A 23,853-nucleotide genomic window follows, 5' to 3' on the forward strand; every position below is an offset into this window, starting at 1 on the left:
CACAGCAGGTCAGGCAGCATGTGCAAAGGTCTGGCAGATGGAGGACAATGTTAATAAATATTAAGTCATCCATTTTGATTGGAATAACAGTAAAAGAGACTATTATTTGAATGGTTAAAAAAAGCTGCAGCATTCTGCTGTACGCAGGGACCTGTGGTTGGTTTGCTGGCGCAGCAGGTAATTAGGAAGACAAATGGAAATTTGTCCTCCATTGTGAAAGGGATTGAGTTGAAAAGCAGGGAGTTTATGTTGCAGCTGTGTAGAGCGTTGGTGAGGCTACACCTGGAATACTGCATGCTGTTTTAGTTTCTTTTACTTGAGAAAAGATGTACTGGCATTGGAGGGAGTGCTGAGAAGGTTCACTAGGTTGATTCTGAGATTGAAGGGGTTGGCTTATGAGGAGAGACTGAGTAGACAAGGATAATATTAATTGGAATTTAGAATATTGAGGGGGGATCTTATAGAAACATATAAAATTATGAAGGGAATAGATAAGATAGAAATAGAGAGCATGTTTCCACTGGTGGGTAAAAGTAGAACAAGAGGCCACAGTCTCAAAATTAAGGGGAGTAGATTTAGGACTGAATTGAGAAGAAACTCCTTTAAGGGTTGTGAATCTGTGGAATTCCCTGCTCAGTGAAGTAGTTGAGGCTTCCTCATTGAATGTTTTTAAAGCTAAGATGGGTAACATTTTGAATAGTAAAGGAATTAAGGGTTATGATGAGAGTGTGGGTAAGTGGAGCTGAGGCCACAAAAATATCAGCCATTTTATGGTGGAGCAGGTTTGAAGGGCCAGATGACCTACTCCTGCTCCTGGTTCTTATGTTCTTATTTGTGTTGAGAGTATGTTGCTGGAAACGCACAGCAGGTCAGGCAGCATCTGAGAACCAGGAAAATTGACTTTCCGGGCCAGTACCCTTCACCAGGAATGAGGCTGGGAGCCTCCGGGTGGAGAGATAAATGGGAGGGAGGTGGGGCTGGGAGAAGGTAGCTGGATGGAGGTTGGGATAAAGGTGATAGGTCAGAGAGGAGGGTGGAGCAGATGGGTGAGAAGGAAGATTGACAGGTGGGACAGGTCATGAGGGGGGTGTTGAGCTGGAAGATCGTAACTGGGGTAAGGTGAGGGGGAGTGAAAATGAGGAAACTGGTGAAGTCTACATTGATGCTCTGGGGTTGATGTCTTGCCATTGTCTTCATAAATTAAAAAATAGTTCTGAAATTTCTAGTAATTTCTTTATTGAGTATAGGAGTTGGAAGGTCACGTTGTAGTTGTACAGGACATTGGTTAGGCCAATTCGGAATATTGTGTGCAATTCTGGTCTCCTTCCAATAGGAATGATGTTATGAAACTTGAAAGGGTTTAAAAAAGATTTACAAGGATGTTGCCAGAGTTGGAGAGGTTGAGCTATAGGGAGAGGCTGACTAGGCTGGGCCTGTTTTCCCTGGAGCGTCGGAGGCTGAGTGATGACCTTATAGAGGTTTATAAAATTGTGAGGGGCATGGATAGGGTAAATATACAAAGTATTTTCCCTGGGGTGAGGGAGCCCAGAACTATGCCCAGTAGAGGGCATTGGTTTAAGGCAAGTGGGGAAAGATTTAAAAGGGACCCAAGTGGCAACTTTTTCACACAGAGGGTGGTGCATGCATGGAATTACCTGCCAGAGAAGAGGTGGAGGCTGGTACAATTACAACATTTAAAAGGCATCTGGATAGGTGTATGAATTTGAAAGGTTTAGAGAGATATGGGCCAAGTGCTGGCAAATGGGACTAGATTAGGTTAGACAATCTGATCGGCATGAACGAGTTGGACCAAAGGGTCTGTTTCCGTGCTGTACATCTCTATGACTCTATGACTGTAAAAAGAATTGTTACAAAAGAAACAACAACCAAATAGAATAATGCAAACTATCTATTTAAATTTCAAATTTCAATATTTTAAATACACGGTAAAAGTATAACCTTATCAATTCCCGAACACTCCTAATGAATTGAAAAGAAGTAAAGCATCTTTTTATAGTACTCAAAGTTAAAAATGAAATTAAGAGTTTCTCACTTATGGATATCTCCCTTAAGCTTAAGAAGAGAGATTTTAAAACATTCTAACAAACCTTTTCAGGCTCCAATATTTACCAAGCTGAGTTACAAGAAATCTAAAATAAACATATGTCCACATTTTCAGATACAGTCTACAGCCAGATTTCAAAAACTGTTTTCAAAATAAATTGCCATGGTTACAGAAATCCTGACAAGCTAACTATTAATTTTAAACACAGAAAAATGTACCAGTTACTAACGCAAAGATTAGAACAAAACTTATCCCAAACATGTTTGAAAGTTGTACAGGCAGTCCCCAGATCGTGAAGGATTCCGTTCTGGAGTCTGTTGGCAAGCCGATTTATGTCTAAACAGCTGTAAAACAGCTGTTCACAAATGCAGGAAAAGGTTGTATGTTTACACTTACACCTCTGTATGGGATCACGTTCATTAGTACAACTGTTCATTTGTCAGATGTTTGTAAGCTGGTGATCCCCTGTACATATAAATCTCTCAACAGTTTATATCATATGCAGAATTGAAAGCCTTTAAAGAAAGATGAAAAAAATCACATTAGGATGTTTTCAGAGATGGTCCACATTGAACACATAATTGGACACCTTAGAGAAAATATTTCTTAAAATATAGCAGTGCTTTCAACATAGATGTTAGAAGCTGAACAATTCAAATACATTTTTGTATTCTGAACTATAGCTAATGACTTAATGCTCATGTACCCATAGAAAAAGCAATGAATGTTTTTGTTGAAGTTCTACAAACCTTTAACAATTAACTTAATTTTAGAATAAATAAAATAATTGCACGTGTAAGATTTAATGGAAAAGTTCAGCATCCAGAGGAACCCACAGATAATTTCATTAATCATCTCGACAGACTTGTGGAAAATTATGACAATGGAGCCTTTGAAATCATATTTCATAAGAGACAGCATTATTGTTGGAATAATTTATGAGTCAAGAGGGTGGTGCTGAAAAAGCATAGCAGGTCAGGGAGCATTCGAGGAGCAGGAGGATCAATGTTTCAGGCATGTGCCCTTCATCGGGAATGAGGCTTGAGGGCTGGGGTGGGCAGGGTCTGAGAGATAAATGGGAGGGGGTGTGGGGCTGGGGGGAAGGTAGTTGAGAATGCAATAGGTAGATTTGAGAGTCTGTGGGTTTGTAGTGTTTGTCCATGGTTAGTTGGTTACTGGAGATGAGATGCAGAGATCCAGGAAGGGGGAGGGAAGTGCCCAAGATGGTCCAGGTGAATTTGAGGTCTGGGTGAAAGGTGTTAGTGAGGTTGATGAACTGTTCAATATCCTTGTTGGAGCACAAGGTAGCGCCGATACAGTCATCAATGTAGCATTGGAAAAGGTGGGGGGGTTCAAGGGCAGAGGTGTGGGAAGTGGATGAGATGCGCTGGAGGGCATCGTCGATAACGTGGGAGGGGAAATTGCAGTCTTTGAAGAAGGAGGCCATCTGGGATTTTCTACGGTGGAATTAGTCATCCTGGGAACAGATGTGGCAGTCGTGGAGGAATTGGGAGTAAGGAATGGTGATTTTACAAGAGGCAGGTTGAGAGGAGGTGTAGTCCATGTAGCTTTGAGAGTCTGTGGGTTTGTAGTGTTTGTCCATGGTTAGTTGGTTACTGGAGATGAGATGCAGAGATCCAGGAAGGGGGAGGGAAGTGCCCAAGATGGTCCAGGTGAATTTGAGGTCTGGGTGAAAGGTGTTAGTGAAGTTGATGAACTGTTCAATATCCTTGTTGGAGCACAAGGTAGCGCTGATACAGTCATCGATGTAGCATTGGAAAAGGTGGGGGATGGTGCCGGTGTAGCTGCAGAAGATGGACCTTCAACTATCTATTGCATTCTCAGCTACCATTCCCCCCCCCGTCAGACACCCCCTCCCATTTATCTCTCATGCACCCCGGTCCACAAACCTCATTCCTGATGAAGGGCCTATGCCTGAAACGTCGATTCTCCTGCTTCTCGGATGCTGCCTGACCTGCTGTGATTTTCCAGCACCACACTCTCGACTCTGATCTCCAGCATCTGCAGTCCTCACTTTCTCCCAGACTAATTCATGAGTCTTTGTCAGAATTATTACAGTCAAAGTTGCTTTTATGTTGGAGAAAGCCATTCAGATGGTGAGTGAAACTGAGATGTGGAAGTAGGGGAAACCCAAGGAGGAAAGGATCAATCTTATTACAGAAGATCAATGGAATCCATTCAGTTCTTAAGTTATAAAAGCCCTAAAGACAAAATGTCAAACCAGTACAGAGTATTAGCCAAGCAACAGAGACTATGACTCAGTAATCCAAAACTATTATGGCAGAGGAGGTGCTGAGACACCTCTTTAACAACTGGTGTCCATCTGATGCTACTACCCACACAATATTGCACATGCTGTCCTATTAGAAAAACTTCAGTTCACTTTCCTTTGTCTCCTATTTGCAAAGGTATTACTACAGTTGTTATGGGGGATTTTAACATGCAGGTAGACTGGGAGAATCAGGATGGTACTGGACACCAAGAAAGGGAGTTTGTGGAGTGCCTCCGAGATGGATTCTTAGAACAGCTTGTACTGGAGCCTACCAGGGAGAAGGCAATTCTGGATCTGGTGTTGTGCAATGAACCGGATTTGATCAGAGACCTCGAAGTCAAGGAGCCATTAGGAGGTAGTGACCATAATATGATTAGTTTCAATCTACAATTTGAGAGGGAGAATCAGAAGTGTCAGTATTACAGTTGAACAAAGGGAACTATGGAGCTATGAGGGAGGGGCTGGCCAACGTTCAATGGTTCAATACCCTAGCAGGGATGGCAGTGGAACAACAATGGCGGTGTTTCTGGATATAATGTAGAAGGTGCAGGATCAGTTTATTCCAAAGAGGAAGAAAGATCCTAAGGGGAGGCAGGGGCGGCCATGGCTGACAAGGATAGTTAGGGACTGTAGAAAGATAAAAGAGAAGACGTATAACATAGCAAAGATGAGCGGGCAGCCGGAGGACTGGGAAACCTTTAGAGAGCAACAGAGAATAACCAAAAAGGCAATACACGGAGGCAAACTAGCCAAAAATATAAAGGAGGATTTTTTAGGTATGTGAGCAGGAAAAAAAATGGTGAAGACTAAAATTGGGGAATTTTATGGGGAACAGGGAAAAAGCAGAAGAGCTGAATAGGTATTCTGGATCTGTCTTCACTGGGGAAGATACAAGAAATCTCCCAGATGTAATAGGGCTGAAGGACCTAGGGTAATGGATGAACTGAAGGGAATTTACATTAGGCAGGAAAGGGTGTTGGATCGACTGTTAGGTCTGAAGGCTGATAAGTCCCCGGGGCCTGATGGTCTGCATCCCAGGGTATTTAAGGAGGTGGCTCTAGAAATCATGGACGCATTGGTGATTATTTTCCAACGTTCTATAGATTCAGGATCAGTACCTGTGGATTGGAGGGTAGCTAATGTTGTCCCACTTTTCAAGAAAGGAGGGAGAGAGAAAGCAGGGAATTATAGACCAGTTAGTCTGATGTCAGTGGTGGGAAAGATGCTGGAGTCAATTATAATAGATGAAATTATGACTCATTTGGATAGCAGTAACAGGATAGGTCAGAGTCAGCATGGATCTATGAAGGAGAAATTGTGCTTGACTAATCTTCTGGAATTTTTTGAGGATGTAGCTATGAAGATGGAAAAGGGAGAGCCAGTGGATGTAGTGTATCTGGACTTTCAGAAAGCCTTTGATAAAGTCTCACATAGAAGATTAGTGAGCAAAATTAGGGCATATGGTATTGAGGGCAAAATACTGACTTGGATTGAAAATTGGCTGACTGACAGGAAGCAAACAGTAGTGATAAACAGGTCCTTTTGGAATGGCAGGCGGTGACCAGTGAGGTACTACAAGGTTCGGTGCTGGGACCGCAGCTGTTTACAAACTGCATTTTTGATATAGGTGAAGGCATTAAAAACAATATCAGCAAATTTACTGATGATACAAAGCTGGGTGGCAGGGTGAAATGTGAGGAGAATGTTATGAGAATACAGGGTGACTTGGACAGGCTAGGTGAGTGGACAGATGCATGGCAGATGCAGTTTAATGTGGATAAATGCGTGGTTATCCACTTTGGTGGCAAGAACAGGAAGGCAGATTACTATGTAAATGAAGTCAAGTTAGGTAAAGGGGAAGTACAACGAGTTCTAGGTGTTCTTGTGCATCAGTCAATGAAAGCAAGCATTAGGTACAGCAGGCAGTGAAGAAAGCTAATGGCATTCTGGCATTCATAACAAGAGGAATTGAGTTTAGGAGCAAAGAGGTCCTTCTGCAGCTGTACAGAGCCCTGGTGAGATCACACCTGGAGTATTGTGTGCAGTTTTGGTCTCTAGATTTGAGGAAGGACATTCTGGTTATTGAGAGAATGCACTGTAGGTTCATGAGGTCAGTTCCCAGAATGGCGGGACTATCATATGTTGAAAGATTGGAGCGACTGGGCTTGTATACACTTGAGTTTAGAAGGATGAAAGGGGATCTGATTGAGACGTATAAGATTATTAAAAGTTGCACACTCTGGAGGCAGGAAGCATGTTTCCGCTGATGGGTGAGTCCAGAACCAGAGGACACAGTTTAAAAATAAGGGGTAGGCCATTTAGAACAGAGTTGAGGAGAAACTTCTTCACCCAGAGAGTGGTGGGTGTGTGGAATGCTCTGCCCTAGAAGACAGCAGAGGCCAAGTCTCTGGATACTTTCAAGAAAGAGATGGAGAGAGCTCTTAAAGATAGTGGAATCAAGGGTTATGGGGATAAGGCAGGAACAGGATACTGATTGAGGATGATCAGCCATAATCATAATGAATGGTGGTGCTGGCTCGAAGGGTCGAATGGCCTACTCCAGCACCTATTGTCTATGGTCTATTCATTGTCTGATGAAGTACACAAGTTACAACCATCCCTTTAATTTCATGATCCTCTATTTCCAACTAAACCATGTGCTGTGGTGCTTTATGAAATACTTTTTGAATTTCCATGTAGATCACATCGACTACATTTCTTTTTCAACTCTCACTATTTATCATACAACTCAATCAAATTAGTTTAATGCAATATATAACCATGTTACTCTAAGACAGAAATAATTTTGTTCTTCACAAATGTCTCTAATACGTTCCTATCGCTAATGCAAAACTGATTGGCCTGCAGTTGTCAACTTTATCCCTTTCACCCTTTGAATCACTGTATGACATGTTCAATTTTTCAAATTCAGCTCTGGCATGCAGAAAAATGTAATAGATAGATAATGGACTAATTGATTAATTCTTTTTGTCTATTACTATGAAAATATATATTAAGTTTCTGGTATTTATTTGTCTGTTCATTTCTATTGCATTTGATTAGGAGTTTAAAATTAAAAATTTCGTCTACTATCTGCCACTTTTCAAAGGCAATGAAGATCTTATGAATGCATGGGTTATAACCAGCAGAAAGTTGCAATTAAAAAAGGAGTTTTCTGTTCATAGTCTTGGGCATGTTAATAATTCTCTTAGATATCAACATCAGAGTGGAAATAAGCAATTCAACCTTCTAAGACTGTTTAATTCTACTATTCAATTCGATTATGAATGATCTGTATCTCAACTCCATTTATCTGCCTTTGCTCCATAGCTCTTAAAGCCCTGACCTAACAAAAGTCCATTGATCTCAGGCTTCAAAGATAAATGTGAATGCCTGCAAGGACATGCAAAAAGGGCACTCTGGAAGACAGAGTCCAAAAATACATTGAACATAAAAAGTGCAAAATCATCTAATTACAGCTAGATATCTTTATCCTATTGAGAAAATCATGTAGCGAAATTGCATTTATTCAACAGCAAAACCAATAACTTATCTGTGAAATGATGAAGGCGAGGCAGTTTAACAATTGATATTAGCTAAAATATTTTCAATAAGAAAAATTGGCATAAGGATATATACTGTACTTTATGATACAAATGGAACTGTATAATACTGTGACCTTCTTTAAAAAATATACCCTCTAGTTTTGGGTTCCCCTACCCGAGGGAAAAGACCTTGGCTGTTTACCTTATCTATGCCCCTCATGGTTTTATAAACCTCCATAAGGTCACCCCTCAGCCATCTATATTCCAAGGAAAACATTCCCAGTCTATCCAGCCAAAATCTTTTCCCTAGGTTAGGGAGTTCAAAACTAGAGGGCATAAGTTTAGAGTAAGAGGGGAAAGATTTAAAAGGCACCTGAAGGGCAACTTTTTCACACAGAGGATGGGTGTGTCTGTGGAACAAGTTAAAGAGGAAGTGCTGGAGGTGGGTCCAATTACAACATTTAAAAGACATTTGGACAAGTACATGTCCAGGAAAGGTTCAGAGGGATATGAGTCAAATGCAGACAAATGGGACTAGTTCAGTTGAGGAAACGAGGTCAGCATGGACGAGTTGGGCCCAAGGGCCTGTTTCCATGCTATATGATTCTGATAAGATTTATCAATTTCTTCTGCAATAAACAAACTAAAAGCAACATAGCCTGGACACTTTTTTTTAGGCAACTTATACTTTCAACTACAGAATAGAACTGTCTTCTAATTTTTAATATGACTAAAAATCTCAATCACAGTTATACTTCACTCAGTCACTTTGATATTCAATTTTCCTTGAATGAGTCCAAAGTGATTCTTAGTTCCCAATAGTTTATATCCATCTGAAGAAGGGTCACTGGATTCAAAAAGCTAACTCTACTCTCTCTCCACAGATGCTGCCAGATCTGCTGAGTTTTTCCAGCAATCTCTGTTTTTGCTTCAGATTTCCAGCTTTCACAGTTCTTTGTTTTGTTTTAGTTTACTGTATATCCATTGTTTTGTTTCCCCAAGCTATGATACTTTCAAACTCAGAACATTCTTTCATGATGAGGGATTTCTGAGAGATCCTACTTCTGGCTCATTCTAGGCCAATTTATGATTTGGAGGTGCTAGTGTTAGACTGGGGTTAAAAAGTTAAAAATCATACAACACAAGGTTATATTCCAGCAGGTTTATGTTGAAGCACTAGCTTTCGGAGCACTGCTCCTTCATCAGCTGGTTGTCCAGTTCTTTGAGAAGGTGACCAAACAGGTGGATGAGGGTAAAGCCGTTGTTGTGTTTATGGATTTCAGTAAGGTGTTTGATAAGGTCCCCCGTGGTAGTCCACTGTACAAAGTACAGAGGCATAGGATTGAGGGTGATTTAATAGTTTGGATCAGAAATTAGCTAGCTGAAAGAAGGTGGTGGTTGATGGGAAATGTTCATCCTGGAGTTCAGTTACTCAGGGTGTACTGCAAAGGTCTATTTTTAGGTTCACTGCTGGATCTGGATGAGGGCGTAGAAGGATGGGTTAGTAAATATGTGGACGACACAAAGGTCGGTACATTTGAGGATAGTGCTGAAGAATGTTGCAGGTTACAGAGGGACATAGATATGCTGCAGAGCTGGGCTGAGAGGTGGCAAATGGAATTTAATGTAGAAAAGTGTGAGGTGATTCACTTTGGAAGGAGTAACAGGAATGCAGAGTACTGGGCAAATGGTAAGATTCTTGATAATGTAGGTGAGCAGAGGGATCTTGGTATCCATGTACACAGATCCCTCAAAGTTGCCACCCAGGTTGATAGGGCTGTTAAGAAAGAATACGGTGTGTTAGCGTTTGTAATAGAGGGAGCAAGATTCAGAACCAAGAGGTCATGCTGCAGCTGTACAAAACTCTGGTGCAGCCTCACTTGAGTATTGCGTGCAGTTCTGGTCACCGCATTATAGGAAGGATGAGGAAGGTTTGGAAATGCTTCGGAGGAGATTTACTAGGGTGTTGCCTGGTATGGAGGGAAGGTCTTACAAGGAAAGGTTGAGGGACTTAAGGCTGTTTTCGTTAGAGAGAAGAAGGTTGAGAGGTGACTTAATTGAGAGATATAAGATATTCAGACAGTGGACAGTGAGAGCCATTTTCCGAGCTTGGTGGTGGCTTGCACAAGGGGGCATAGCTTCAAATTGAGGGGTGATAGATATAGGACAGATATCAGAGAATAGTAGGAGTGTGGAACGCACTGCCTGTAACAGTTGTAGACTTGCCAACTTTACGGGCATTTAAATGGTAATTAGATAGGCATATGGACAAGAATGGAATAGTATAGTGGCCTAACCAATGAAATACAAAATTAGGAAAGTTTTGCTACAGTTGTATAGGATATTGGTGAGACCATATTTGGACCCTATGTTTTGGTCTCCTTATTTAAGAAAGGACATAATTGCATTGGAAGCTTGTCCTTGTGGGACAGTCTAGGAGCAAAGGGCATAATCTCAGAATAAGGGGTCAAATATTATAGAGTTAAGAAGGATTTTTTTGCTCTTAGAGAATAGGGTGGTATGGTGACTAGTGGTTAGCATTGTGGCCTCAAAGCACCAGGGATCCGGGTTTGATTCCACCCTCACATGACTGTGTTTGGAGTTTGCACATTCTCCCCATGTTTGCGAGGGTTTCTCTGGGTGCTCTGGTTTCCTCCCATAGTGCAAAGATGTGCAAGTTAGATCGTAAAATGGTGTATTGGCCATGCTAAATTGCCCATAGTGGCCAGGGATGTGCAAATAGGTGGATTGGCCATGGGAAATGCAGGGTTACAGGGATAGGGTAGGGGGATGGATTGCTCTTGGAGTGGGTAGTATGTTTCCACACTGTAGGGGTTCTATGATAATGAATCCGTGGAATTCTTTGCTGATAAGATTTGATCATTAAGTATATTCAACGCTAACACAGACAGATTTTTAATCAGTAAGAGAATCAACGGTTATGGGAAAAACCAGGAAAGTAGAGTTGAGAATTAGCGGATCAGCCTTGATCTCACTGAATGATGGAGTAGACTCCATGGCTGAATGACCTATTCCTACTCCTATGTCTTATGGTCAAAGAGGGTAATCTTGGCTAATTCTTTGGGATGAAAGTGTTGTGCTATATGAACATGTTTGGCAGGTTCAACCTGTATTCATTGGAGTCTAGAATAAGTAGAGGAGAAAGTGAGGTTTGCAGATGCTGGAGATCAGAGCTGAAAATGTGTTGCTGGAGAAGCGCAGCAGGTCAGGCACAGGAGAATCGACGTTTCGGGCATAAGCCCTTCTTCAGGAACCTTCTTCTTTCCTGAAGAAGGGCTTATGCCCGAAACATCGATTCTTCTGTTCCCTGGATGCTGCCTGACCTGCTGCACTTCTCCAGCAACACATTTTCAGCTCTAGAATAAGTAGAACTGATCTTATCCTAAGAAGATTTGATAGGGAGGATATCAAAAGGGCATTTCCTCTTATGGGAGAGACCAGAATTAGTTGAAAGATAAGAGATCTCCTATTTAAGATGGAGATGAGGAGAACTTTTTTTCTTTCTCTGCAGATTGTTAGTCTGCGGAACCCCCTTGCCCATTCAATTTATTGAATATTGAATATTGCATATTCAATATTCAATAAAATTATTGAATATTTTTAAGGCTGATTTAGATAGATTTATGACTGACAATGGTCGCAAAGGGACAAACAGAAAAGGAGTGATCACAATCAGCCATGATCATATCAAAAATGGAGCAGTCCTAAGGGGCCAAACAGCCTACTCATGTTTCACCTTTGTATATTTGCATACCATGCAGGTTTCTTGTCAGGAGAATTCAAAACAAAGCATATGACCCCTTTCACTCATTCTTGTACCATATATTAATGTACAGCAGGATCAAACTGAAATCTTAAAAACCTTGCATTTGTAACAACAATGAAATACTGTCATTATGACAGGCTTTAACCTCATTGTACTTACATATATATTGAACTTTTAATTACAACTTACCTTTTTGTAAAAAATGGGCATATTCTCAAAGGTTGACTCAGATGTAATCAAGTGGCTATGGGGAGAGGAACGCTGGAATGTCACACCTGAACATTCCAACCATTCAAAGGCAGAGGCAAGTTAAAACAAACTGGACTGTGATCTCCTATGACTACAAGCTCTCTCTCTCTCTCTGTGTCTTTGTTTGAAGCCAGGAAGGAAATGAAAACACAGTCAAAAGGAAATATGACAAAAGACCTTTCAACTGACCTGCAAAGCCAAATCTCAAAATCAACAGTTGCCTATCAATACCAAAGCTATTGTGTCACACAAGGTAACAAACATAATGTCCCATTATCAACTTTTCATGGAACTCAGAGACTGACTTATTAGTTAAGTTTTAACTTAATTTTTTTGAACTAGCCACTTATTTCTAATCTGTGTGGATGCAATTGTACATATGTATAATCTTGCCACCAAATGAGTGAGGTGGGTAAATAAATAAGAGGAATCAATTCACCCCACCTCATCTGAGAGCTTGTCAATTTGGGGTATCCAAATAATAAATTGGGGAACCTTGTCCAGGGGCTGATTCTAACAATACTCGGTTGCATTAATATTGTATATTGTTTAATGCAACATAAATTTGCCTGAAGTGGGAAACCATGTGGGACATTTTCATAAAACAATTCTTTATAATTTTAAAACAGTGTATCCCCAAGATCACATTCATTAAACATTAACTTATGCAAGTTAATTGGGTAATATACAGTTGTTAATATTATGTCCTGTGCAGGAAGCTAACTGTTGATGGCCATGAAGCAGCTCCATTCCTGTTTCCCCTTGTGCTGCTATATCAACTGTTAACAAACTTCCTTTTTTCAATTATCGTTTAGATATCATTGGATGGCAACAGGTTTTGGAATGCAGTAAAATATACAGAAAGTACATTTGCAGAATTTATTTTGGAGTGGGGGTCTGTTATTTTCTTCAGATTGTAAAGGAAAGAAGTGAAGTGCGTAAAAGATAAAATTCACAGCAGAAGGAAGCTCATGGAGTCAGCAAAAGGTCAATCTCCCAGTTTATTTCCCAGCTAATTAGTCCAGGGTAAGTGTTTCTCTTAGCTTTTACATCCCAAACTATGGAGTTAATTGCTTATGTTCTTTTTTTCTGGTGCCATAATTCTGAAACTCAAGAAGAAGATTGCCAAAAAAACTGTCTTTAAAACAACAGACATATTTATACGGCACATTTTGGACAGGCAGCAGCCATGTTAAAAAAGTTTTACAGCCAAAGAAGTAATGTTAAAGAATGCTCATTATTGTATGAAAGCAACAGTTAATTTGTGCATAGCAAACACCCACAATTAGCAGAGTGAGAACTATCATATAATCTGTTTTTGTGATTTTGATACAAGGATAAACATTGACAGAGACACCAGAAATAATTACCCTTATGCTGCTCTTCTTCACACAAGACACAGAATCTCTTAGATCCCTTCAAACAGAGAAACAATTTACTGTAATTCTCATCTGAAGGACCCACTTTTCCAACAATGCTGCACTCCGTACTTCACTAGAGTTTTAGACCTGATTGGCAGTAAAGATATGGAGTACTGGATAACACCAAACATCATTCCTGAAAACTAAAATTGTAGTTCAATTTAGGATCGTATCCTGCTGTTCTAAGCGCCAACTAAACTTCAGGGTTGGAATCAAAATGTTGCCTGATGTTGTGCATGTAGGAAAGGGTCTAAAAACATTTTAATCAACTGAAACAAAATATAAGATCTGAAATTGCACAGCAGCTCCTTGTACTTCTATAGAAAGGAAAAAAGACTATTGACCTTTTGGGTCATAATCTTTCAGGCATATTGATTCAGGCATATTGATTAATGTTTAAAATGGCATTACTTGTCTTTTCACGATTCAAACTCATTTGTTGTACAGTACTGCCTTTTTTCATTTAATATTGTATATATGAATTAATTAAAATCAATGGAAATGACTGTGAGTTTTTAGTGGGAGAGACGTTCCCAACAGTACCCCTCCACCGACACTCTCATTCGTTTGGCCGAACTGGTCCTCACCCTTAACAATTTCTCCTTTGAATCCTCCCACTTCCTCCAGACCAAAGGGGTAGCCACGGGCACACGTATGGGCCGCAGCTATGCCTGTCTCTTTGTTGGCTACGTAGAACAGTTGATCTTCCGTAATTACACCTGCATCTGAAATGGTTTGACAGAAGCAACTGAAATCTTACCTTCTACCTAATTAAGTACCCCCATCTATCTGTCCAAAAGATCTGTGCAGGTCTGGAATTTCCATCCAGAGTAAGGTTTCTGTTTTCTTTTGGAATGAGTTTTGGCTTCCTTCCACCGTCAATCTGGCCTCAAAGGTTTTGCCATTATTAGCGAAGTTGCATATTGAGTCAGGAAATTCATACTTCTGCAGCAATCTCTACTAAGAATGCATAAAGTAACAAAGACTCTTACATCGACATGAATCTGCTTACAGGTAAAGTAGCAGAGACTAATAAAATGCTTGCAGTGAAATTAGTATCTTGATTGCAATGGTGCTTCTTTCAATCTGACCCGTTATCCACATTTCCCAAACTGTTCCACCCCTCTCATCCTGACCTCCCAACAGCACTCCATCGTCATCCAGAGTTCAGTAACAGAAGCTGGGGAGCAAAGAGATCTGGAATCCAGTAACTAAGGCCAGGGACGAGGATTGGAAGCTATTGCCCAAGGCGGGAAAGTGGTAAGGATTGGGTGCCAGTTCCCAACTGGTGCCTCTAGATTTTTTTTAATTCACTCACAGGATCAGGCTGACCAGCATATATTACTCGTCCCCAGTTGCTCTTGAGAAGGTAGTGGTGAACTGCTTTCTTGAACTACTGCAGTCCATATGCTGCAGGTGGACCCATAATGCAGATAATGAGAGAATGCCAAGATTTTGACCTAGCAACAGTGAAGGAACAGTGATATACTTCCAAAGTGATGGTGAGTGATTTGAGGGGAACTTGCAGGTGGTAGTGTTCCCATGTGATTACTATTCTTGATGATAATGCTCATGGGTTTGGAAGGTGCTGTCTGAGGATCTTTGGTGAATTTCTGCAGTGTGTCTTGTCGATAGTACCTATCACCTTCATCTCCTCCCCCACTGACCTATTGTACTCTATGCTACTCTATCCCCACCCCCACCCTCCTCTAGCTTATCTCTCCAAGCTTCAGGCTCTCTGCCTTTATTCCTGATGAAGGGCTTTTGCCCGAAACGTCGATTTCGAAGCTCCTCGGATGCTGCCTGAATTGCTGTGCTCTTCCAGCACCACTGATCCAGAAAGTGAGTTTTTAGTGGTTTAATTTGTAAATATGCATGTATTTCCATTCATTCATTTACTGTTTTCTTAGATTTTACCACAAAGATTTTATTTGGTGATTCATATACTAATTAAAACTGAAACTCATGAATATTCAAAGCTACAAATCAAGTCTTTCACACAACTTATCAGTTATTTGGCAGAGAGTCAAAAACCATTGATTTCAGAATCTTCTTTAATGAAAGTTGTTAGGCCTCATCGTCAACAAGCTCTTTTCAAGAAAATATGACTTTTTTCACATTTGGCTCTCAGTATTGTTTGCTTACTTTACAAATTCTCAAAAATGCAGTCTAAATTGAATTAATTAGTAGGAAGAATACAATATTGTCTTTGCACTCTATGGATTTGATTAATACAGCAAATAATCATGATAATTAGAATAAGATGCAGCAGGAATCAGTATCTCCTTAATTTATATACTTTATTAAATTTACAAGTCAAACTTTATCTTGAGCCTTTACTGCATGCATTAAATTTAAGATCATGTAATATTTAGAAATTTGTGTTGATGTCGAGTTGACCATTGCAAATGTGACTATATAAATTTAGAATTGGAACAATTTATATGAAATATGCATGAAATTAGGTATTGTTTGTAGTCAGTCTCCTGTAGTTTTGCACAAGATGGTTTTGTACAACAGTATAAAATGATCAAGTCCGCTTACATTATTTATGATTTTTGTTTTTCTTGACTGCAATTGGTCCAGACTAATTAAATATATGAACTCAGGCATAGCATCGCTTGTTAATCTGAATATAATTGAAAAGTAAATGTATCTTGGGACTTTAAACCTGTACGTGCTCAATGAAAGGATGTCCATAAACAAATATATGCATGGATATGGTATGATGAATGATCGTTCACTAGTGACCATGAAATCATGTAAAGCTTTGAATTATTCAATAAACAAGCAATTCTAATCTGACAAAGATCATAATTGAATTTGAATAATTCTAGGTATGGACTCTAGCTTGGAAAATATTTGCCAACTGGTGGTAATCTGACAAGTCAAATCCCAGAATTACTCCTTGCTTGCTCAATTTCACAATTTTGCAATTTGGTTACATGGTGAACAAATATTGAAGACATTCACCAGAGTCTGCCAATGTACTTTTAAGAAAGGTATGTAATTTATTGTACAAAAGAATAGGAAAAAAAAGCTATGCATTAAATAATTTGGAGATGTTACAGTTCACTGGGGTAATGCATTGGAAGTCCGAAAGTCATCACAAAAGTTAAAAGTGATTAACCATTAAATGGTCTAATTTTACCTGTCTTATTTATGCTAAAAGGATCTCTTCATGTCTTTTTTTCATTAACGAGAAAATAACTCTTTGTAATCAAAAGCTTCCATATACCTACAAAGAGACAAGACAAAATGCAAGTATTATGAATGGGGAAGGGAATAAAGACAGGGAAACACTATTTTGGCACCAGTCCAGATCATAGATGTCATTTAGTTGATTCATTTTGGCTTTCATTCAACTCCTTCTGATTCCTTACTAATGATACAATGTTGTGAATACATCACATCTTAGCTTTTAATTCACCGATTGAGGATTCACCCTTTCAGTGCCTCTGTGGGTGGTTTTCTCCTTTTCATTTCAACAAGGGCATTTCACAGAGAGAAATTTACAGGGAGACAAACAGTGACAACAGCTACCAGGAATTATTCTGTTACTTCCTCTGCACAGGAGGCAGAGCAAAAAATTTGGTGTTTTTTCTTTGTGGGCTAGAAACTTCCTGATTAACCAAATTTGGAGTATTGTGTTCAAATCTGGACACCTTATTTAAGGAAGGATCTGAAAGCCCTAGTGAGAGTTCAAATGAGATTTACCAGAGTGATACCAGGAATGAGTGACTTTATACTGAAGGAAAGATTAGAGAAATTGGATGTATTCTCCTTGGCGCAGAGAAGATTAAGAGTTGACCTTACTGAGGTGTTCAAAATTATGAACAGTTTTGACAGGGTAAAGAAGGATATTCTGTTTCCTCTAGTTGGTATGTCAGGAACTAGGGTTCAAAATTTCAAGATTGTCAGCAAGAGAGCTGGGAGTGAGATGAGGAGAAACCTCTTCAGACAGAGAGTTGTTATGATTTGCAGTGCATAGCCTGGGATAGTGGTAGACTGGATTCCATAGGTGGTTTCAAAAGAGAGCTGACTATATATTTGAAAGTGATTAACTTAAATGGCTACACAGATAGGGCTGGGAAATGGGACTATCTGGGGAGCTCTTTCAGAAGTTGACACAGATGCGATGGGTTGAATGGCCTCCTTCTGTACTGTAAAATTCTACGTGATACAAGGCTGTAGCTTCTTGGCCAGGAGCCAATCAAGAATTTTTTTATGCTGAACTGTTGTGAATCCCACAACTGGCCAATTGACAAATTAATCAAGTGACAGTCTCTGTGCTGAATTGTTCTGAACACACAATATATCTAGCATTGTCTCCCAGTGCTCAAATAAGGCAACGTTGTATATACAGCTCACAATATATTTCAGCAACCTGGTTTTAAAACTGCAAACATCTTCCACAGTTTCTTTGGTCGAAAGCAATATGCTTTGGCATTCTTTAGTTCACAGTCAAAAAAGGTCAAAGATAGTCTTTACCGAAAGCAGTGATAAACAGCAAAATGAATAGCAGGCAGGACATCATCTTTAATTTGTCAACAGCTCCAGAAGCAGACATTTAATTGGCTGTTTGCTGTTGGCAGGGTGCTGTCCTGGCTACCTCTACCTTTCAAAGCAGTGTCGCCATCTGCTTTTGGCAATGGCATTGGACAATGACCATTTCCACAGAATCAGCCTTATTGTTTAAGTGACTGATATAAATTGTGAATGACAATATCACTTACCTTTCTAAGATCCTACTTCTGCCACCCTACCTTTACTCCTCTCTGTTTTCTGTGTTACAGGCAGCTAAGTGGTCCATTTGTGTGTTGTAAACTCTGATGAAAACACAGCAGATTTTAGAACCATGTGTCAGTGTGCTCACACCCGCTAATCTTTGCACTCCCTTTTGGATCTTCATCTCCAGATTGAATCTACCCATAAAACAGTTACGTTTCTGTTCCATTTTCAGATGGTGATCTGCCTCCTGGTGCATTCCTAGAATTTTCAGTTTTAAGTTCAGATTTGCAGTTTGTGTATTTTGTTTCCATTGTGATGAATTATCACAACTGCAGCTTTAAGAGAAAACTGAGAGATTAGGAAATAGATGCCAAGTAGAGTACAGAAATGATAGATTGATGCATATCTGTTTCTCACCTGTAGCTATGCTTTTAAGGCCATGTTTTTCAGTGTTGCTGTGAAGAAGTACAGCCAGTGTCTGACCTGAATCCTTATTTATTTGCCACTTTTGCAACAGCAGGGACAAAGAAAAAGAGAGGATAGGGGTGGAGAAGAAATAAATCAGAGGATATGTTTAGGGTCTGTAAATCATTGCCTAGCAAAAGTACCCTAAGTATTTACTGACAAGATTAATAGTTCTTGCATATGGCAGGGTCACAGGTTAATGGGTCATTCATCATCCATGTAATCCTTCTTTCAAATGCTACTGAGGTTTCCTGTTCCACTTTGATTTCTTTCAGTTGAAGGCATCCACTTAAAACAACAGGAAACATGGCTGCCCCAAATGATTCCATTCAAGGTCAGAATTATGGCTTCGGAAATTCTCCAGTGTAGTGTGATCTGGATTCTGATTTAATAAATACGCTGTCAAAGGGTCTGTGAGATGAAGGTAGCCTGAGATTACAGAGAGGTAAAAACAATAAGTGACAATTCTCAGCATTGAAGTTCATTGTCTCAGCTGGCCAATGTAGCAGGTTATGTTACTGCTGTTCATTCATTCATATCAGTTTTACTGTGTTGAAAATTCCAGGTACATCTCACTTGGCCATGGTGTTATTGTGAACTGAAGATAGATTACCTCCTTTTTCATGCCAATTACAATAACAAGATGTTTCTTAATCCTATGACTTAATTTGTAATTGCGCCAGCACTTCTGATAAAAGAATCTGCTTCTGATTGAGAAGCAGATTCTGTAAGGACCAAAGGATATTGGAAGAGCCCAATCATTCTGGTCCTTTTTCTCACCAGAAGCAAATTATCTTCTCATGGGTTTCACACTATGTTATTTAATCTCTTGAGGACTGATTCCACAATATGTCTCCCTATCCCTGAGGTCATAAAATGAAACTCCAGAATACGTGCATCATTCATTCTTGACTACTTGCTTTTCACATGGTGACAACTTAATGGTTATATTACCTCACCACCACCTCTCTTGATTTGTCCAGTGTTGCTAAATTATCAGACTTCTCATCTCACATCCAGTATTAATTAAATGAACTATTGTGTTCCATTGAATATTTGAGTATCTTATGCTAATCTTTTTTCTTGTAGCTTTCAAAATATAATACTGAATACCACCTTAATTCTACTTGTTTGGAATATGTTCCACATCTTCACTGTTCATCAAAGGTAAAGCCTCGCTTGATCTTACTACTTTTGCATTCATAAATCCCGAAACTTAAATTGTCTTTTCTCCATTAAAACTAATCCAAATGGCCTTTTTTAGATGAAAGTTTACAATATTATTTGGGAACTTGTGTTTTCTCTATTTCCCAAGGTCTTATTACTAAAGAAGCTGTACTTAGATACCTTTGTACCTCAGATGGACTGTAAGTGGCGATGTATAAACTTTTCACTATACTCGTTGAGTATATGTGACAATAAAGTTAATTAATTCATTCTAAGGGAGAGGTAAATTGTTTTTTGATATTAATCCTGTAAAGGTGTCTTTTTTAAGGATGAGAAACTGATTTTATTTAGCAGTGGGTCAGAAGAGTATTTTCAGGAAACCATGTGACCAAAGCTAAATGATGAGATAAGATAACTGCTGACTGTCTTTCAGCTTTTAAGTCTCCAAAAAAGAAATGTTAGAAATCAAAAGCAGGTCTAGATCAAAAAGACTGATCCAGAGCATCAAATAAGCAATCTAAAAGTAGTCAAGTAGCTGGAAAATACCATGAAATTTGATTTGAGTTCAGTGAGGAAAAATCAATCAGTTAGTCTATGTCTGAGTTTTTTGGAAAGAGACATTAATGAAGAAATGGTGAATGTGTAATAATTTTCTGAAAAGAAATACTTGCAATAGTATAAGTTGAGTAAAAAATGTTAAAGTTTAAAAAGGAGTGGTACTTCATTGTCTGCAAAGAATATTACTGGGAAAAAAAGATTGATTCCTTTTAATTCTGAATTAACAAATATATCATTGAAGAAACTGTAAGAGAAAGGCAGTCTGAGGTCACAGAAAGATAAAGACAATAAGTGGCCATTATAGACATAACCATTTATTGTATCAGCTGGCCAATATATTAAATTATGTACTGCTGTTCAATCACTCACATTAGTTTCACTGAGTTTATTAGATTGCAAGTACATTTTAGTTAGCCATGGTGTTATTGTGAACTGAAGATACATTACCTTCCACTGTATGTCAGTTACAATGACTAGATGTTTCTTAATACTATGGCTTTCCTTGAAATTGTGCCAACACATTTTAATGAAAATGAATGAGTCTTTGAAACAAAATCAGATTTTGAAAGAACCAAAGAACCTTGAGAGTGGCCAACAGGTCAGCAGTGGTGAGGCTGCAACTCCAGGGGTAGCATGCCTGAATGAGCAGGAACCAACAGAGAGGAAGAGGTTTCCCACAGGCTGGTGGTTAGGAGGAGGATGTCCTGGGCTAATGATTTGGACTTAGATGTGGGGTGAAGCTATTGTCATACAGGTTCCCTATTTGGAGCCCCACACCAGGTTTCTCTGGGCTATCTCGCTGCATGACAGCAATCCTCCAGACATGGGCAAAATGCCAGCAAAGATGGGGAGCCACTATTAAGTAACTATTTAAGTGTCTCGATTGACCTTGTAGCAGGTAGCCAAATAGCCAACTTCATCACAGATGGCAACATGGCACGGTGGTGAGAGATTAGCTGACACTACTCACGGCACCTTCTCCCAGCACGACACCAAAGGATCCAGGAAAATATAGCCCTTACTTTCTAAATTTATGGATGCCACATTTGTGTCAGGGGAACTGATGGCTGATGGTCAATACTGAAGGATGCTGTAAAGAATTGTGAAAAGACATTAATAAATTTTCAGAATAGGTCAATAATTGGCAATTGCATTTCAGTATTGATAAATGTGAGGTATTATATTTTGATAAGATAAACAGGGAGGTCATATATTACTTGGAAAAGAAGAATCTAATTGAGCTCCAGGACTGAAAAGTACAAATGTGCACTAAACTAAAAGATGACAACACTCCATCATAAAAGGAAAACCAAGCACAAGGCATTTTTGGTCCTTTTTCCAGAAAGTGAGAAGTAAAAAGTAGAGAAATTATTACAAATATGTAGTGAGTTTTGAGAAGTTTTGTAGCTCAGGTTGAGGTTCTGGATGTATATTTGCTTGCTGAGCTGGAAGGTTCATTTTCAGACCTTTCCTCACCATACTAGGTAACATCATCAGTGACAAGAGTGTGGTGCTGGAAAAGCACAGCAAGTCAAGCAGCATCCAAGGAACAGGAGAATTGACATTTTGGGAAAAAGCCCTTCATCAGGGCTTTTGTCCGAAACATTGATTCTCCTGCTCCTCGGATGCAACCTGACCTGCTATGCTTTTCCAGCACCACACTCTCGACTCTGGTCTCTAGTATCTGCAGTCCTCACTATCTCCTAACATCATCAGTGAGCCTCGGTGAAGCGCTGGTGTTATGTCCCACTTTCTATTTATGTGCTCAGGTTTCTTTGGGATAATAATGTCATTTCCTGTGTTGGTGATGTCTTTTTATCAGAGGGTGGTAAATGGGGTCTAAGTAGATGTGTTTGTTGATAGAGTGCCGGTTGGAATGCCATGTTTCTAGGAATTCTCGTGTATGTCTCTATTTGGCTTGTCCTAGGATGGATGTGTTATCCCAATCAAAGGGGTGTCCTTCCTCTTCTGTAGGTAAGGATACTAGTAATAGTGGGTCATGTCTTTTTGTGGCTAGTTGATGTTCATGTATCCTGGTGGCTAGTTTTCTGCCTGTTTGTCCAATGTAATGTTTGTTTCAGTCCTTGAAAGGTATTTTGTAAATTACATTTGTTTTGCTTGTTGTCTGTATATGGTCATCTTAATTCATTAGCTGCTATTTTAATGTGTTGGTGGGTTTGTGGGTTACCATGATGCCAAGACATTTGAATAGTCTAGCAGTCACTTCCAAGATGTCTTTGATGTAGGGGAAAGTGGCTCGGGTTTCTGGGTGTGTTTTGTCTGCTTGTTTGACTTTTTGTTGGTGAGAATTCAGCGGACTGTGTTCATTGGGTACCCATTCTTTTTGAATACGTTGTATTGGTGATTTTCCTCTGCTCTTCATAGTTTCTCTGTGCTGCAGTGTGTGATCGCTTGTTGAAATAATGTTCTAATGCAACTTCGTTTGTGGGTGTTGGGATGATTGCTTCTGGATTTCAGTGTTTGGTCTGTATGTGTTTTCCTGTAGACTCTGGTTTGAAGTTCCCCATTGGCTGTTTGTTCTACTGTGACACCTAGGAATGTCAGTTTATTGATGTTTTCCTCCTTTTTAGTGAATTTTATGCCAGTTAGGGTATTACTGATGGTCTTGAAGGTTTCCTCTAATTTGTTTCGTTTAGTGTTGACAAAGATGTCATCCACGTAGTGGACCCAAAGTTTGGGTTGGATGGTTAGCAGAGTTGATTGTTTGAGTCATTATTGCCTCTGCTAAGAACCCTGATGTCGGATATGCCATGGGTGTTCCATTGGTTTGCCTGTAGGTTTTGTTATTAAAATTGAAGTGGGTGGTAAGACATAGATCCACTAGCTTGAGGATGTTGTCCTTGCTGATGAAATTGGTGGTATCTAGTGTATGTGTCTTTGGTTCTTCTAATAGTGTAGGCAGTGTTTCTTTGGTCAGATTGATGTTGATGGATATGAAGACAGCTGTTATGTCAAAGGAGACCATTATTTCATCCTCTTCTTTCTTGGTGTCTTTGATGGTGTTCAGGAATTCTTGGGTGCAGTAGATGGAGTGGTGTGAGTCTTCTACTAAATGTTTTAGTCGTTGGTGTAGTTCCTTGGCTAATCTGTATGTTGGTGTTCCAGGTAGCGAGATTATGGGTCTGAGGGGACCTCCTGATTTGTAAATTTTGACTGGGACTTTGAGACAACACATCCACCCTAGGACAAACCAAACAAAGACACGTGTGAGAATTCCTAGAGGCATGGAACTGGAACTCTATCAACAAACAGATTGATTTGGGCCCCATCCACCACCCTCTGATATAAAGGACAGGAAATAACATCACCAACCCAAGGAAACCTAAACACATAAATAGAAAGCTGGACATAATACCAATGCTTCACCAGAGGCCCATTAATGATATTACCTAATATGTATAATTGGTTATCATATTATTAGGTTGTCATATTATTAGGATACAAAGTTAATAGAAACGTGCAGAAGAGATTCAGAAGGATAGTATCAGATATAGAAAGTTAAGTTTGGAAAGGGTTGTGTCACTTTTTCTCTTACAAAAGTTATCAGAGGG

The 23,853-nt window shown here is 39.6% G+C and overlaps 1 long non-coding RNA gene across 1 annotated transcript; it reads left to right on the forward strand.

The window, feature by feature from the left end:
* The first annotated feature begins 12,772 nt into the window (after positions 1–12,772).
* LOC122551768 lies at positions 12,773–23,489 on the forward strand. The gene is made up of 4 exons (XR_006312194.1): positions 12,773–12,965; positions 18,832–18,890; positions 19,646–19,723; positions 23,408–23,489. It is a non-coding gene; the product is annotated as an uncharacterized LOC122551768 (long non-coding RNA).
* Positions 23,490–23,853: the final 364 nt, after the last annotated feature.

This window comes from Chiloscyllium plagiosum, chromosome 7 (genome assembly GCF_004010195.1).
Source record: "Chiloscyllium plagiosum isolate BGI_BamShark_2017 chromosome 7, ASM401019v2, whole genome shotgun sequence".
In the NCBI taxonomy this organism is placed as follows: domain Eukaryota; kingdom Metazoa; phylum Chordata; class Chondrichthyes; order Orectolobiformes; family Hemiscylliidae; genus Chiloscyllium; species Chiloscyllium plagiosum.